The following is an 18668-nucleotide window of genomic DNA, read 5'->3' on the forward strand; positions in this document are numbered from 1 at the left end:
TAAATTCTAACGTACCAGAAAGCCTTCTATGAAAAACAGTCCTTTTCCTATCTGCGCTCCTAGAGTGCTCCTATCTGTGAGATTCCTAATAAGTTTTGTGTTACTTTCCATAAGTTTATGACAACAACAGACTATTTTAGACATTTACATTTTTGCTGAAAAGATATTTGAAAGATACTATCTTCTTGGACACCTAACGTCAGCAGTTGAGACTGTTAAGCAGGAGGGGCTGAACTGAAATTTGTTTTTTCTTTGGAGAAAACAATTTATAACCTGATGCAGCACTCAGTGGAATGTTTAAAATGCACAAAATTTTTACAAATGTAGCTTATCAAAATTACTAAAAACAAGTGATATAAGAAACAAATTATTATTTCCAATTGCAAATGATAATTACTGTTAGTTAAGGTAAATCCCATGCAGTTTAAAAGTACTTTATCATAGCCCTTGCAACTCCCAAATCTTTAAAACAATTTAAAATTTCACTATATTCATTCACTATTGTGTGCAAATTATTGAGATCTTGCTGCATTTATTACCTGATGTCATTTACACATTGTTTAATGACTTACTGAAAACGTACTCTCTTTCCAAAGTATATTTAGACTACCACATTGTAATCATCTTGTGAATATCCTATGTTTTCCTTTGATGAAATGAGTTGATATAATTTGGAGGCACTTTCTCGGAAGAGAATCTGGTCATCCATGGCCCTAGTTGCTGAGCTCCCTGTAGCAAAATGTGCTTAAATAGTAGTAAGGTCATTTGTCAGCAAAGTTGCACAGGAAATCTATACTCAGTGACAAGCAGGTGGGAAAGATTTCTGAGGTCCTGTTATAGTGGAGTTTAGTCTGCGAATCTTTAGTATCGTCATAGGGTTTATCACAGACTTTCCCACTCACAGTGCCCACTTAGCTTCTGAGTTTCGGTCTTGTGGATTTATGTCATGCCTACAAATGTGTAAGTAGAATTTACATGGTATCCATGTAGGTCTGATGTGTATGTTTTTCTCTTGCAAATGAGGTCTCTGCTTTTAGTTCTTCATGTTTACACTCTCCCAGGTTGTAAGAAATCCTTTAACTGGTGCATTGCTGCTCCAGCCTCAAGATGGATTTTGGTGGCATCCCCATGAGACCATGAAAAAAAAAATCTCATTTCAGTCCAAGAAATAGAATCATTATCTCGATTGAAATAATATCTTTCCTCAAACTGCACGCAGATAAAGCATCAAATTGGTAGAGTTTCCTTATCACTGTAGAGTTTGCAGGACACAGAATAATGGCCTGTCAGCTGCTGCTGGTGGGGTGCATTCGGTAACACAGAGCCTATGGCTCCTGGCCCAGTTTGCATGATACAGTGTCTGGTACAATGTGAAATAATGGCATCAAAGATACATACCACTATATGAAAAGGACAGGTAGCACAGGGCCCAGGATAACTAAGTAAAAAGTGCAGCCATGACTATTGTGATGGTGGTTGTCATTTTTAGATCACATCTAACACGTGGGGACAACTGTGGGAGGGAACAAATGCTATTGGTGTTTTTTTTACCCTTTTAGGATGTGAGTGTCCTGGAGCCATAGAGCCTTAGGCTGAGCCTCCATGGCCCTGGATGAAGTAAAGGAACAATGGCTGACTGGCCTGGAACCTAGTTTTGGCTGGTAACAGCCAGATGCAGGCAAGACATCTCTGGGAAGGCAGCGAATCCCCAAGAGTGGGGAGCAAGCAGGTCTGAGTTTCAGTCCTACACACTCTTGTTACTCTGCAGCTTTGGGCCCTTGGGGCTCTGTCTCCTTGTACAGAAGGGATAGTGCAGGGGTCAGGAAAACGTGAGACAGTGTTTGTGCGAAGTCCAGCATCCTATCTTTTCTGTCCTCTTGTCAGGGGGAGGAGGGGATGTGGTGTCAACACATCAACTCCATGAGGACACTTCTCTTTTTGCATGACTCAGCTTCACACATTCTTGCATCAAAAGAAAAACTCGTGTTAAAGAGCAGTGCCCTGGCTTGCATGTTCAATCTGGTCCTTGCTGTCTGCTTGCCCTGTGACACATCTCTGTAATATTCCAGGAGGCTGTAGAGGTGCTTTTTGATCCAGGGATGAATATTCTAGTCAAGATGCCTGACCATGGGTGCCTGATAGTTCAGGTGCTCTCTACACATGGATCCTGCAAAGCTGTTCCTCCTGTGTAGTCAGCTTTGAGCACCAAGGTATGCAGCACCTGCCTGCTACTGACTTGCCCTCCATCTGACCCAATTCCCATCTTCCTGCAAACCCCTAATAGGCTCTTGGGCTCTGCTGCCTGCCAAGACTTCCCGAGGGAAGAACACCATCCCCCAAACTCGCCATGCCTGCTTCATTCTCCTCCCTCCCCCGTATGGCAAAAGTGACACGAAAGCTCCTATCGCAGAATCTTGTCTTCAAGAGGAGTGCTGGCCTGTCAGTGAGTGCGCCTGATTGCCATGGTAATCACCAGTTGAATGGAGTGATTTTATAATACATTTTCATCTGGAATATGCACAGGTGTGCAGGGGAAATCAACATTTATCAACAAGATAGGTCTTTGGAGATTAATACTGAGCTTAGGATTGCTCAAGGAAACAAAAGGAAGGAAGAAGAAATACTTTTATTTGCAGTCGAGGCTCTTCCAGGCTGGCCATTTCCCCAACGCATGCTTGGTCCTGTGCCCCTAGCCATTGGGCCTGTTACTCACATGCCTCAGTGCCCTTCCCTCTCCTCGCTCCTTCCCTGTGTTTAACCGTCTGTTACAGCTCACCTCCCCAGGAACCTGGTAAGCCCCTGTCAGTCCGCCCAGCTTGGGAATCTTTGCCTTCTCCAACCACCAGCACTCCCCATACATGTGGGGCCTTGAGCAGTTTCGTTTCCCAGCTACCTGGAAGTCCCTGAAACACATGCATTGAGCTACTCTGTAACCCAGGGCATCAGGCACACTCCCTGCTTCCCTGCTCAGGAGCACCCTATCAGCTAGGGACTCTGGTCTTACCCCAGGCCTCAAAGATGAGGAGGTGCTACACTGAGCTAAGAGGCCCATAGTCTTTCTAGGGGCCCGGTAAAACATCACCATGACACCTCTGGATGACACACCAGAGTGCTGAAATCCAGATTTGTTTGTGCCTACTGGAAAAGTGGAATTCATTTCCATTGCAGTATTTCCTTTAGAGATAAAAGCAGCAATGAGGAGCCAACAAAACTGGAAAGCAGTTTTGATTTAAGCCTCAAGTCCCTGGTCATCAGGCCCTCTGGCCACTTCAAAATCAGTTCTGGCCTGAGATATGGAAAGGCACCCCCTAGGCATGGGCAGGGCCTCGCCCAGCTCCACAGCCACCATCAGGGGCACCAGTGCAGGGCAGGGCTGGAAAGAGACAACCTTTCACAAGGACCTTGGCACAGTGGGCTCCCCAATTGACTCTACTGCTTTATCCTAGGCCTGCCGGTGTCTCCCACCCAGGGTAGAAGACAGAATGGACTTAACAGAGGCAGCACATGAAAGGCCTTCTCCACTTTCAAGTAGACAATGCATCAGAGAAGTTGCCAGACCCACTCTGATGCTGCAACACACATTAGCTAATATTTTTATTTAATGGAATGAATAATAGAGCCCTGAGTGTCTCTTGGAACTGATTTTGAAGAACATGCACTGCCACATGTTCGTCTCATTGAATCAGGCTCCTAAAGAGTTGCTAACAAAAGGTTGAGCCAAGAAGAAAGACATTCCTCTACCAACTTTTCTCTCTTTTAATTCCCTTCTTGTAATGTTTCTCAATTAACAATAACTTATGAAAAGATGACAAAAGCAGAGCAGGAAGCAGCATACCTTGGAGGGAAGCCTGAAGTGGCAGCCCTGGCTTTTTGTTCTGCAGCCCAATGGCCTCGCAGTAGAGCCCATCACTGAGCATAGTACCCTGACCTCATGCAAACACAAATCTGGGCATTTCATGGGGGTGTGCACCATGCCTTCCATAGGTATGTGTGAGTCTGTGCCTGCATGATGCAGTTGCACATGCACACTCAGTGGGGCAACCTGAAGCAGTTGAATCCAAAGACCAGTGCAAGATGTAGGAAACTTGAGACCAGTGCAGCAACAAGTGTGTGACGTTGGGGAACTGATCCATCCTTGGGCTGAAAGGCAAAGAGGAGGACAGGTGCTGAGAACAGGAACAGAGAGTATAGGATGAGGCGCCACCTTGTTTGGCTGTGACCTCTGGCCCAGTGTCACAGCCAGCCTGAGGCATCCCTGAAGAAAGGGAGACAAGGCACTAAATTCCCCAACCTTGACCTCTTCTCTCCATCTCTGCAGTCCCTACTTGAGGCTGCATTAGGTGAAGCATAAGGAGGCAGTTTAGGGAGTCCATAGCTATGTTCCTTAAGGTTCAGCTTCCTGGGTGAGCACTGCTAGTGGAGAAAGGTGGAAAGCAAGCCTGAAGGGGTAGATGAAAGATGGCGACACAACTGCACCTCCTCAAAACAATGGACCAGAGGAGGGGTAGATCCAGAACCCTCATTGGAGCAGTCCTGACCTGAGTGCAGATTCTAAAATGTCTAAGAAAATACTAAGCTCAAAGATAGATGTACACACCCACACACAAAGAGATGTACCTGAACACATATATACAAACACATACTACCTGTTTGTTAGGGATCACAGCTCTTTTGTCCGGAATTTGAGAATGATGATGTTGTCCCTAAGGGATCCCCTGTGAGAGAAGAGATAGGACCATAAGTGACTTCATTGTGAAATAGCACATCAGATCCTAACTTGGAGAAGGAACTAGGGGAGGGGAGTGGAATAGCTCCAGCAGTCTCAAGGAGTGGGATTTGAGGAGATAAATCCCAAAGGAAAGGATTCTGCAAGTGAGGACAATTGTGAATTAAGTCAAATCAAGAGTGCAAGAGCCTCCTGAAGCCTGAGGCCTGACAGGGACACAAGACCACAACAAAGCTTTTTCCAGCTGGAGCCTGCCTCAGGCCAGTCCTGGACAGACTTTCTTATCAGCTCACAGTCTTGCAGGAGGACCAGGTGCCTCAGGCAGCTGTCAGCCGTGACCCTGAAAAGGTTTGTGATGAAAAACAGCACTGAAGTGACAGTTGGCATTGGACCACCTTTCCTATGGCAGGCCCTCGGCTAAGCAATTGCACTTAAGATCTCCCTTAATTGTCCCAGTGCCCAAGCAGTGGGCAGCACCCTACAGACAAGGGAGCAGAGACCTCCCTTCTCCAAGTCCATCCATCAAATCAGATTTACTGGATCCCAGAATTGTCCCCTGGCTGAGGACAGTGTACACCCACAGGAAGGGTGTGCCTTGCAAGTATTGGAACATAGAGGAAACTATTTAAATTTCAAAATAATTTCCAATCATATTAAGTGGCAAAACTAAAATTAATTGAAAGAAAACCCTTGTACCCTTATATCCCTGGCTTGTTAAAATTTCACCTCATTTGCTTCATCGTCTGTGCTCCCAGTCATTACCTGTGTACAAGTTTGAGTGTGCACATGGGTGTGTTTTTCCCTCAACTATTTGAGAGTAAGTTGCACACATGATAATAGACTCTACCCTGAATCCTTCAGCTGTGTTTCCCAAAAGAGGCACATTTGCCGACACGATCATGGAATGGTTGACCCTTAGCTTTAACATTCACACAACACTTAAATTTATCAATCATATTTCAAATTTGTCAGTTAACTTCCTACTGTGTCCTTCATAGCATTCTCCCCTCCAGCAGAGGATTCCATCCAGAGTCACACGTGGCATTTAGTTATGTCTCCTTAGCCTACTTTAATCAAGAACATTTTTACAGCCTTTCTTGTCTTTTGTTTCTTTTTCTTTTCTCCGTTTCTTGCTTCTTTCCTTCCTTCTTTTTTCTTTTTTGACATACAGGGGAATTGAATCTAGGGCCTCATGCATACTAGGAGAGTGCTTTGTCACAGAGCTACAACCTCTAGCCCTCTGTATATTTCCAGATAAGGTCTCTATAAGTCACCCAGACTGTCTTTGAACTTATGATCTTCCTGCCTTAACCTGTAAACAAACAAACAGACAAACCAAAAACCTGAAGAGTAGCTGGGATTAGAAATGTGTCCCACTGCGCCCATCTACTTCCACACTTTTTTTTGTGAGGTGGGTCCTGAAGATTTTTGTGAGATGGGTCCCCCTGACGTTTGCCAGGCAGGCACTGTGCCCCTGAGCTAAATACCCGTCCCCAGCATTGTCACCCTGAAGAGTACCATGCCTCCCTTATTTTTAAATAAAATCTTCCCATTTTAAGTGTCTAATGTTTCCTTCTGCTCTTGCTCTTGGCCAGACTCTTGCGTGGGTCTGTTCATGCTTCTTGGGGAATCATATGCAGATACATCACAGGCCTTCATTGGTGAAGTTATTTGATTTCCCAGTCCAGGTATTGCCTGATTTCTCCATGATATGGAAGTTGCTTTTTTCCTTCCCTGGAAATAGGAAGCAGTCTGTGGGAAAGCAGTTTAACACATTCACAACAGGGCCATAATTTGTATGTCTTGCTGTCAGGCAGCTCCTTGTATGCAGCATGCATTGACGACTCCTGCCTCATCCTGTTGTTAACATGATAATTGCAAATGTTCCTTTTCCAACTCCTACACTGTCTCCATGTATATCAGTTGTGAGACGTGATTTTAAGCCATATTTTTTTTTTATCGGTACCAGGGATCGAACTCACGACTGCACGCTTGCAAGGCAGGCACTTATGCCGCTGAGCTAAATCCCCAGCCCTGAGATGTGATTTTAAAAAATACAGTGAATGGTTAATTTTGTAAAAAATATTGCATCTTTAGTTGCACTGTTATGATGTCTTGATGTCCTGAATGGATTCAAAATGTTTACTTTTCATGGTCATTCTGACTTTGGACAAAAGTCAGCAGTTACACAGTGCCTGATTTGGTGAATAAGGTGGATGAGGACACCTTGTACATGATGTTTTTATTTGACAGAATTTCCCATAAATATTTTGAATGGACTCAGGGCATCAAGGCAGACAAGAAAAGGCTGTCACTAAATAGCACTTCTGGAACCATCTCAGAAAGTGACAAGAACAATGGGATGATGTGTTCAAAGTTAAGGGGAGTATTTTGAGGGGGATCAATGGCAATGTGTCTTTTACTGTAATGCTTTGTTTTTAATTTAAATATTCACAATATTTTTGACCACACCTGGTGTTCTGGTGATTGAATTGTCTCAGATTTGATGAAAGTCCCTTAAGCCCACTCCCATGTCAGTATGTCACTTTCCCTGTCTTGAACATGTCCTTCCTTTCTGGTGGAAGAAGATGCTGTGGGCTCATCGTGTAGCTGCCCTGCACTAACCCTGGAGCCAGCCATTTCTCTGAGGAGCTCTGGTTTCTCTGCGTGGATGATAGCCCCACCCACAGTCTTGGCACTAAACGTGTTTATTGCTGCTGAGTATCTTTGCTTCTGGGCCCTTTTAAGAGACAGAAATAGGAACCACACCCACACGTATTCACTTACACATTCACACACCTTTTGTACATAACAGAATATCCACATATATGCACATATAAATATACATATACTTACATATACACATGCACATGTTTCTCTTTTAGAAATCATGAATCCACACTGATATCTACAACTCCATTTCAATTCCACAGAGTTGTTTTCTGCCTCCTCCCCCCATATTTATATATGTTCTCCCACAGTGAATTGTGGTCTCTCATAATTGTTCACTGATTTTTTAAATTTTTTTATTACATTTAAACTACTTAGAAAACTGTTTCACCAATACTATTACCACTAATGATTTTTTTCCCTTTGCCTTCTGTCCCAACCTGCCATGTTCATAAATTACTTGAATTAGTCTTTCATTCTTTTTTTTGGCTCTTCATTATAATTATAGTATTTATCTGAGATATAGCTGGGTTCTTTTTTTTTTTCAGTTTGCTTTAAGTTTGAAGATTTTCTTTCCCATTGTTATTGATTTAATATAATTTTAAAAATATAATACTAGCATGCTTTTAAAAGTCAAAACTATATGAAGAGGTATACTTGAAGGCATATTCTTTTTTGTGTCTAATTCTCTCTTTGTAGGTAACCAATTTAACTGCTTTTTGCTTACACTTACATTGCTTTTTGTGAAAATAAGCAAAATTATGATTTTTCTCTTTCCCTGCTTAAAAAATAGTATATTATGTATGCTTTTAAAGGCCTTATTCATTTAATAATCTCTCATGGAAATCACCTCATGTCAGTTCACAGAGGTCTTCCTCATTCTGTTCCAAAGCTGTGTAAGTCCCCATTATTTGTGCATACCATATTTTATTTATCTGCTTTCCTATGTATATCATAGATATTTTCCTGGATTTCACAATTACAAATAGTGCTGCAGTGCTGTGTGTATGTTCCTTGTGCTTGAAGATGTAGCTGTAGGGCAGGTCTGTAGGTGTTGCCACACTTCCTAGTACAGGGCTCTGCCAGGTCCCATTCCCACCTGTTTACCCACGATCGCCAATAGAAAGCATCATGGAGAGGTGGAATTTTTGCCGATCTCATGGGCACGATACAGTATTTCAGTGTAATTTCAATTTTTCATTCCCTTGTAATGAGAAAACCTGAACATTTTTTTTGTATGTTTAAGGGTTATTTTTAATAGCTCTTTTTCTGAATTGCCTGTTCGTGTCTTTTTGCCTATTTTCTATTGGGTATTAGTTCTTGTACCCTCCATGTATATGAGCCTCTTATGGATAACTGGTATTAACCTTTAGTCTGTGATATTCAAAGCTTCCTCACTTATCATTAATCTTTTTACTTCACTCATGGGACTTGTCATGGAAAGTGGTTTTTGTTGTTGTTGTTGTGTCAAGCCAGTCAGTGTTTTCTTTTATTAGCTCTGAGTTTTTAGTAACAGGCTAGGAAGCTTTTTCTTATGCCCAGGTTATAAAAGAATTTACTTATATGAAAAATAATTTTTTTATTTTAAAAAAAGATTAAAAGAGGACATAACGAAACAGGTCAGAACAGAACAAGTTAAGCAACATAATGTTTCACTACAAGACAACCTGACATAACAGTAGCTACCACAGTGTCTCTTTCCTTGAAATATTTGAGTATACCTTCATATACTATAGTATCAAACATAACAAGACAGTGTAAAATGATTCGAGAGAATGTAAGTATTACAGGGTATTCAGAACCAACTAACAGAAAATGAACAATGGTTACTATATTATCTCCTTGTCCATAAAAAATTTTGTTTATACTATCACATACAATAAAATCCAATAAGATACAACATGATAAAACCAATGGAGACAGAAGAACAAAAGCTTGGTGGGACTTCAAACAAGATGATATTAAATCAGCATTAGCTATTATAATGTCTTGTTTTCTTCAAAATAGCTGTTCATACCATCACAGACAATAAAATCAAACAACCCAAAATAAAACTATTCCAGCTAATGAATGAAAACATTATAAAGCTTCAAAGCAATATAATGGGGAATCATGACTACCATACCATTTATGTATTCTTACACTAGGGAAAGTTCGGTATTTATACATATGAGTTTGATTTATTTCGCTTATGAAGATGGTCTCAAGCTGCATCCATTTATTTATAAATATCTCAATGTGATCATTCTTTATAGCTGAGTAGCACTCCATTGTATAAAACTACCACATCTTTTTTATCCATTCCTCAGTTGATGAACACTTAGGTTGTTTCCAAGATCTGGCTGTTACAAATTGTGCTGCTATAAACATGGGTGCACATATATCACTGTGGTATGATGTTTTCAGTTCTTCTGGGAATATGCCTAGAAGTGGAACAAATGGGACTTCCAATCCCAGCTTTTTGAGAAATCTCCAGACTGACCTCCACAATGATTGCACCAGTCTACACTCCCACCAACAGTGCAGGAGAGTTCTTTTTCCCCACAGCCTCTCCAGCATTTGTTGTTGTTGGTTTTCTTGATCCTGGCCATTCTTTCAGGAGTGAGATGGAATCTCAGTATGGTTTTAATTTGCATTTCTCCAATGAGTAATGATGATGAACATTTTTTCATGTATTTATTTGTCATTTGTATATCCTGAGAAGTGTGTATTCTTCTCAGATGGCCATTTTTGGATTGGATCTTTGAATTTTGGGGATCTGATTTTTTTTAATTCTTTAAATGTTTTAGACAAAAGTTCTTTTTCTGAGGGACAGTTCACTAAGATTTTTTCCCAGTTTGTGGGTTTTCTTTTCACTATGCTGGAGATTTCTTTTGATTTGCAGAAACTTTTTAATAAGACGTGATTCCAGTTATTGATTCTGGGAAGTATTTCCCGGGTGGTTTGAGTCCTATTCATGAATTCTCTACCTACTCCTATGTCTTCAAGGTTTTTACCCAATTTATCTGTGGAAAATAATTTTAATAGTTATATAATGTCTTGTTGAGATGATAAACGGTCATTTTTCTTTTTTTTTTTTGGTCTTTTTGAGACAGGGTTTTGCTATGCAGTTCAGGCTGGCCTTGAGTTCACTTTGTAGCCCAGGCTGGCCTTGGACTCACAGTGACACTCCTGCCTCAGCCTATCAAGTGCTGGGATTACAGGTGTGTGCCACCTTACCTGGCAATAAGCAGTAACTTTTGTATGGATTTTAAAAGATGAATTAGTTTTCCTAGGGAGGTAGGAGTGGAGCAAAGATGAGGGCAGAGGAGAGCAAGACAGAAATGGAGATAGGTGTGGAGGTGGAGGTGTCGATGCATACGGAGGAAATGTGGTCTCTGCCTGCAGCAGTGAACACTCATGAGGTTGACACAATTTAGTGGCAGGAGCCAAGCGGGGGCTGTGGTCTTTGGTGCGTAGGAGTTCTTTGATCTGGTAGAAAAACTCTGAGACAGGGCCAGGACTGGGATAAAGCAAAAGCAGCAGTTAGGGCAAAATTTAAAGAAGCACTCACTGTCAGGTCTGTGTGCATGCGTGACTGGTGCCTGGGGATAAGCACCTCCTTAATGCTGTACCTCATAGCCATCCCTCTCACCTTCATTTCTGCCTGTTTTGGGAGAAGCAGACTTGAGCTGGGCCCTATGGAAAGACACCAATTGAATGGGCGGAGAAAGGGGAAGGATTATGGGTCCCGAGTCCCCATGCAAAGAAACAGTTCATCCATCAGCCCTGGCCAAGCAGGGGCACTGCAGTATAGCATGGGAAAGGTGGGTGGGGAGGAGCCTGGATCTTATCCCAAAGAGGCTGGGAAAACAATTGAGGACTTTGGAAATACAAGAAATTATGCCTGAGTAGGGGAAATGAGAATGAAAACGGCCTCTTCCCAGAGCTGATGTCAAAATTAAATGAGATAATTGCTGTAAACATTTTCAGCTGGCATCAGGCCCAACATGGAGTAGAAGTTCAGTAATCATTGTTTCCTGTACTTAGAGGGAATCTATGATTTTCTTAATCAGGTTTCAGTTCCAGTGTCCATGACACCCATGAGTCTTTTCAAACTGCAGTGCAGAAATAGAAAAGTGTAACACATAAAACAAACTGGAGGTCAACTCGGGCCCAGGAACATCTTGTCCACTCAGATCTGGAAACATCTGGGAAGAGGAAAATGCCGTTACAAGGACTGGAGAAAGTTAGACCTAAAAGGCAGCTCCAAAGCCCCTGTTTTATAGAAGTGGAAACTGAGGGCTGGGGAGGGTCTCATGGTGAGTTAATGCTCTGAAATAAGGTAAGGGATGTGAAGGCCTCTGCCAACTCAAGAGAGGCAGGGATGCCCATTTCTCCAGCACACAACTCCTCCTAGAAGTTCCCTGTGCTTCTGCAGGAAGGCTTTGGTCACCTGAGCTGGGCTCACCCAGGAAGGAGAAAATAGGAAGAGCCTGAAGCAGGCAGCTGTCTCTTCCCAGCTCACTGCAGCAGACCTGGGAGGGCGCAGTCAGCTCTACCTGCTGGCCACTCCAGGCCACACCTCCCCAGGCAGAGCTCCCACCCCAGCCTTACAGCCATCACTGTCCTCTCCTCTCCAGCTCCAGTGAAGGCTGTTCCCTGTGGTCCTGGGAGTCACATCAATCTAGTGTGTGAAAAAATAGTAACTCTGGAGCAATGTGGCCACTGTGTCCTCCTGAGCTCACTTGTCTGGTCTCCCTTGTATCCTGCTGATGGAGGCCAGGAGGTTGATGATTCTTCCAGACATGTTGGTGGAGGGAGAGCACCAGCTGCTTACTGCTGCTGCGCCCCCCCCCCCCCCCGCCACTCCCTCCAGTCCTGTAGCTCCTGCTGAGAATTACACATCCTGGAGCAGATTCCCCAGGGGCCCTCCAGCTCTCCCTCTGCCATGGCCCACTGCACTAAGCAGGGTGATTAGTGGCATCATGATTTGTACTGGCAAGCCCCCACCACAGATTCATCCCACTTGGGATCTTCCCACCAGGGAGCTGCTTAAAATCTGCCTCCTAAGCTTTCCAGACTCACCCCAGCCTGTCCGTGGCTCAAAGCCTGCCTGTCTTTCGTGGCCCAACCCCCTACCATTTCTTCTCACATTCTTCTTTCAAACCACAGGTAGAGAGCCACCTCCCTCTGCCTGCCACCTGCACACAGAATTTTCAACTTTAGGGGCAGGCCCTGCAATGTCTGGCTCTTGTCACAAGACTGTCTGCCTCTTATGAACTACCCAAGAGCTGGGGCTACTTCTTACTTCTCGTTTAACCTCCAAATGTTAATCACAAAAGCACAGTCTTTAGGGACAGAAAAGATTAAGCTTGGGCACTGGGAAACTGATGCTTGTGAGTGGCCTCAAAGAAGCCATACACTCTGCCTGAGTCTCCCTGTCCAGTAATAAGAACAATTCTATCTGCCTACAGGCCCACAATGCTTTAAAAAAAAAAGCAGTGAAGGTACCCAGCATAGTAGCTGGTCCTTAGCAGGTACCTAGCATTCATTCACAGACACCTATTATGACCTACGTTCCAAGGTGACCAGAGAATGGAAAATTTATACTTGTATGTCATCTGTGAACCTGTTGACAGCCTTGTGTCCTGTTGGTTGGGACTACTGCCGTGGTGCCATAGCATCTCTGTCTTCTGGTGCTAGTCGTCTCTCCCATTGTAAGAACAGTGACTTTTCTGTACAGTCACATAGTTGCTGAGATGAGCCCTAGAATTTGGAATAGAAGGGATATTCCTTGCAGAGTCAAGGCTTGGCCTAAGTAGCGGAACTGAACCCAGAAGGAGAGGAGAATTCAAAAGGACCAGGGACCTGGGCGGCATCTTCACTGCCAGAAATGGCTGGGTCCCTCCTTTGGGGAAGGTGAGTATTACTAGCGTGGGGAAGAAGTCACAAGATCTGCTCTGTCCTCTTCTCTGTCGTGTGATGGGGGCAATGGATGTGGGCTTCCCAGGCTCATGGAGAGAGCTTGGAAGATCCAGGGTCAAGGGGACTTTGGGTCTCAGGCCCAGCATGGTGGGATCTGCATCCCAGGTTCTGGTTTTTAACAACTCCTTCCAACTGGGTGGCCAAGTGCCAGTTGAGTGTAAGCAATGCAGAGTCAGGTTGCATCCCTTTCTGGGATCAGGAAGTAAAGGGTCTCTTTCCAGGCACCCCTGTGATATGCTTGGAAAGGAGCCATAGCAGGCAGGGCTCTGACACCTGTCAGTGCAAAGGATGGGCTCAGGAAAGCGGCTGAGCCCGGGGTAGACAGTTGACTGGGAAAGGCCCTACAGAGGCTCCTGTGCGCCTTGAACTCATCCATGGACAGGTAAGGATTTGCCAATCACTGACTCTGCTAAGGTGCTCATAGATATTTTACTCTTCCTGGGACTCTGAACATCTGAGGACCAGCAGAAAGGCAGCTACCCCAGGGCCAGACTGGCAATAATTGGCTCTGTGGCTAATCGCTGGATGGGTGAGCTTCCTTTGGCTGCTCTTTGTTCTGAAAGAGCTGCCAGGTCCACTGGACTGTGATAGATAAAATCCCTGTTCATCCTGATGGGCGCTGATGCCCCTGCCCAATAGAAAGGTTGGATGTTATTTAGCCAAGCTCTTGAGACAAATATATTCTCATTGTCATCCAGTACAATAAGAATGCTGTGTTGGTGCCTTAGGTTCGTTCCCTGGTGACACAGGGTAGGACAGAGAAGTAGTGGGCACCCATTACCCCATGATACATGCTGTGCCATGAGAGCATTCTTGATGCTGGCCTGCATGTTTGCAGATTTTTCTGGGAGAAGGTGGCCTTTGGGGTGAGTGCAGCTCAAATGGGGCTTTCAGGGAACAGATAATGGAATAAATGTTTTAATTGCATTTCTGGCTAAGGTTAAGAGAGCTGTGGGTGAGGGAGAAGATGGGGTCACAGTCCCTCCTTCCATTCTTCCTGTATAACAGGGAGGACAATTTATCACCCAAATGGGACACATTTGAGAGTGAAAGTGGGCACTATCATAATGATGAAGGGAAACAGGTGTAAAAATGGGACTTCCCCTGGCCAACATGAGTCTTCATGAACTATGTGCTTGGCTGTGTTTTCTCCTGTGCGTTGTGTGCGTGATAAAAAAGGAGAGAAGTGATTTGCCTGAGGTTTCAGAGAATAGCGGAATACTAGATTTAGCTCATTGATCTTCTCTCTAATATATCTGCTCCTATATTTTCTTGAGCACTTAACAGATTTTTTTTTACATATAAAAATGTTAGTGAAATTGAACAGTTTAACTTTGAGTTGCATGCATGCATGTGTGTGTGTCTGTCTGTCTGTCTCTCGGTATGCATCTGTGTGTGTGTTGCTAGATGTGGAACAGAGGGCCTTGTGACCTCTCCAGACAGCTAATGATTTGTGGAGCCCTAAGCATGTCACTTTAGTTTTCTGGCCCTTATCTGTCTTATTGGTAAGTTTCACTCATTTATTCCACAGATGCTATTTTGTACCTTGTGTGCAAGATAATGTGCCAGGTTCTGCAAGTTCGAAAGTCACAAAGGTAGGGTCCTGATGTTATCTGGTGTTCCCAGCCCTTTGAGTTCTCTGCCCCAATAGAGACATAGATCCTGTCCATGATGGCACATGATCTAAGTTGGAGAGCCAAAACAAACAAGTACTAACGGGGCAGGGTTCTCTGTGTAATAAAGGCAAGGCACGGAGGCTGCAAGGAGAGGAGCTTGTGCCCATTTTATAGAGAAGCCTGAGCAGCAACAAAATGGAACTAGGTAGTGGCATACAGCTAGGAGGCGACAGAGTGGGGATTTGAACCCAAAGCTGCCTGACAGTAAAGCCCTCCTCTTTCCTTATGCCTTATCTCTCTATTGTCTACCACTTGCCTTTCCTTGTTCCCCATGCATTCATCTGGACAACAGACCCTGTGTCATAGACCCCTGCAAGGACAGGGCAAGAGCCTGGATCATAGTTTCCAGAGATGGGAAGTAGACTTAGTAAATCTCTTTCTAATCATCGGAGGAACAAGCATGAAGAGGATGTGACAAGCCTTCTGGAAATGCCCAGAGAAGGGAGAAAGTATAAGAAGGCATGTTTATGCTTGGTGCAAAATACACAAGACCAATGCCACTCCTCATGCAACTTTCATTAAAGTATGAGCTATCCCAGACAGGGAAAGTGATTTGCCTGGGGTTTCAGAGACTAGAGGAATTAATCTCAGATTTAGCTCATTGAGTTCCCTCTCTCTAATATACCTATTCCTCTATTTTCATCAGCACATAACTGATTTTTACATATAAAAATGTTGATGAATTTGAACAGTTTAACTTTGGATTGCATGCATGTGTGTGTATGAATTTGTCTGTCTGTCTGTCTGTTTTGCTAGATATAGAACCAAGTGCTTTGGACATTATAGACGAGTGCTCTGCTACTGAGCTACACTGCCAGTTTAAATAATTTAGTGTATATTTATGCTTTATTGTTTTCCTTACTGATTTATAGGAGCTCTTTGTGTGTAATGGATTTAATTTCCATTATGTATCATTCAAATATTTACTCCCACTTGGTTTTTAATTTGGATTGTGGTACCTTTGTCATATAAAAGTTTTAACTTTTATTTAACTAAATGAATCACGTTTTTCCTCTTTATATCTTGTGGGTTGGGTTTTATGTCATGTTTAGAGAAACCTGCATACCAATTGGATCTTTATCAAAAACAAATGAGCCAACATTTCTGGATCTGAGAGCTTTAGGGGCAGAGGTTTCCAGAGGTTGTCCTGCAGCAAGCAGACCTTTTCCGAGGGCCTTTAATAAAAGCCTTGGACCAGGGGCCCAGGGCAGTTTATCAGTGTGGCCTTCAACCTGGCCCCTCACACCCACCCTAACGCTTTGCCAGGCTCTGCCCTTGACCCTGAAATTCAGGGCCCAGCTGTAAACTCTGTGGAGTGAAAACTGACTGTGGAGACCTCAGGATGTGTTTTCCTGGTCCCCTGGGCCAAATCAGAGAATGTGAACTTGGTTTTCCTTTTTGAGGTCCTCTTCCCCCTCCTCTCAACCCAGTGTGAGGGATTTGAAACCCCACAGAAAGTGTTTTATGTGGGTGGGCAACTTTATCTGAGTGTAGCTGCTTTTATGGGAAACTTTTCACTGAGCCGAACACAGAAAATTATCTTTTCAAACATACCGTTCAGTGTAATTTTATAAGCTCTGCAGTAATTGCCCTAGAATCTTCTCAGAGAAAGGCAGTGGCTGCTGTTACAAAGGAAGCAAGAAACGTGGGTGACCAGAAAAGGACTCTTTGTCTTGCTGGGGTTCATCCTCGCTCTTTCATTGTTTCTGGCAAGGGAGGAAATTTTGCTTTGAAAAGCTTCTGGAAAGATCCAGAGTTTATTGGCGTGCCATGTGTATACACACACACACACACGCATGCACACGCGCTCATATTCACACATATCCAGCCTAAGACAGTGGCCCATATGTAACATTTCCAAGTAGTAACTCAGGCATTAGGTTTGTGCTGAGTTGCTGCCTTTGGTGCTCTCCTAATTTAGTGCCACATGCTATCAGGGTGTGTGCCCGTGCCTGAGTAACAGTTAACTCCACCGAGAAAAGGCAAGAGCTGGGGCCCCAGTGAGGGAGCAGCTGGACGGAGGAAGGAGCTGGGCCAAGGCTTGGAATAGCCAGGTCCTGGCGCCAAAGGGTGAAAAGGGCAGAGGAAACGGGTAGGCTGGGCTGTCGCGAGGGGCAGGCAGGGCTGGGAGGGGCAGTGAGAGTGAGCGTGCGGGTGTGCACTGCGGCTCGAGGAGGTCACTGTTTGAAGGCAGCCTTCAAAGTGGAGATTCAGGAGTGGGTGGGAGGCCTGGAAGGGTGGAGGAAGGCTCTGGATGTTGCCTCTGGCCAAGAGGGAAGGTCACAGGACAACCTCCGGATGGCCATTGTGCAGAGAGCAGGCACAGACAGTGCTGGTGGAAGGGCAGGATGGAGGTCATCGGGCAAGTGAAGGGCAGGGCTGGTAGAAATTTCTGCCAGGCTCAGCCCTGGGCTTTCATCTAAGGGCCCTCCTAAGAGGAAGAGGTTTCTCTCAGGGGCAGGGCTGGGAGAGAGAGAACAGTGTCAACAGTTCCCCCTCAGTGACAGCATGAGGCCCCAGTGAGGGACCTCATGGGTCCCTAGTCACCTCCTGGTTCAGCGTACAGAAGGCACCCAGTCAAGGGTGGTGGCCTCAGTGACTACATCCCAAAGGACTTGGTCTAATGTGGACAGTGGCTTCTAGGTTTGCTTCAGCAAAACTGTCACCCAATGTGGTCCATTCTAGGCTGTTCTTTATTGCCTGTGACATTACAGTGCCCTGGCCCTGTAGTGCTGGGGTAACTGGCACATCTTCCTGCTGGAGGCTCTTCTTTCTTCTCCCCTATATGCTACTTCATTTCTCTTGTCACTGTCACAGCTCAGGACTAAACCAGGCCTTCTGCCTGGAAGTAGCTAGGGACACTGAGCCTCCAGAGCACTAGCCCTCCCTGTGGTGACATCCCCATTGCAGCATTCCCTCCCTCAGTCTCCCTGAGGAGGCAGGACGTAGTCACTGTGTACTTGGGGTGGGTGAGAACTGAGGTGCCTGAAGCTGAGGATCTGGCTTATCCTTTAGAACTGGCTGTGTGGACATGAAGCACACATGCTATATGATATGAATCATCTAGAATAGGCAAATTCAGAGAGAAAGAAAGGAGATCAGAAAGGATAGGAGGTGGTGGGAGAGGAGAGGAAGGAAGGGCTGCTTAGGGTTGTTTGGGTCGTTTAAAATGTTTGGAAATAAGCCAGCTATAATGGTGCATGCACATAATCCTAGTACTTTGGGGGCTGAAGTAGAAAAATCACAAGTTTGAGAACATCCTGGGCTACATAACAAGACCCTGCCTGAAAACTGGGAGTTCGGAAGGAAGAAAGAAAAAAGGAAGGAATGAATGGAGGGAATAAAAGAAAAGAGAAAAAGACAAGCTTTGGAAATAGTGACGTGGTCGTACAACATTGTGAATATACTCAATGCCACTGAATTGTGCACTTAAAATAGTTAAATGGCTATGTTATATATTTACCACAACTTTAAATTTTTTCTTCTCTTATAAAGAGACAATCAAATGATAGTAATCAAAAATATGGGGGAAATGTAATATGCAGATATGCCATATTACTAAGAAAAAATATTGATAATTTTAAAGAGACCAGCTTTGAGTTCAGCCCCACCAGGTACTAGCTTCGTGT

At 44.2% G+C, this 18668-nt stretch overlaps 1 protein-coding gene and 1 long non-coding RNA gene across 5 annotated transcripts in view; one reads left to right on the forward strand and one right to left on the reverse strand.

Moving 5' to 3' along the window:
• Zbtb7c (zinc finger and BTB domain containing 7C) overlaps window positions 1-18668 on the forward strand; it is a 319556-nt gene that overhangs the window by 185842 nt on the left and 115046 nt on the right. The window lies entirely within an intron of this gene.
• Window positions 4007-18668, reverse strand: part of LOC134471782 (uncharacterized) — a 40987-nt gene continuing 26325 nt past the window's right edge. Inside the window, exons 2-3 of the long non-coding RNA XR_010041435.1 lie at window positions 4647-4715; window positions 4007-4140 (exon numbers count right to left, since the gene is read on the reverse strand). This is a non-coding gene — a long non-coding RNA (uncharacterized LOC134471782). The remainder of the gene's footprint in view (window positions 4141-4646; window positions 4716-18668) is intronic.

Source organism: Cavia porcellus, unplaced genomic scaffold (genome assembly GCF_034190915.1).
Source record: "Cavia porcellus strain 051 isolate PalLab524CR breed Dunkin Hartley unplaced genomic scaffold, mCavPor4.1 scaffold_20, whole genome shotgun sequence".
In the NCBI taxonomy this organism is placed as follows: Eukaryota; Metazoa; Chordata; class Mammalia; order Rodentia; family Caviidae; genus Cavia; species Cavia porcellus.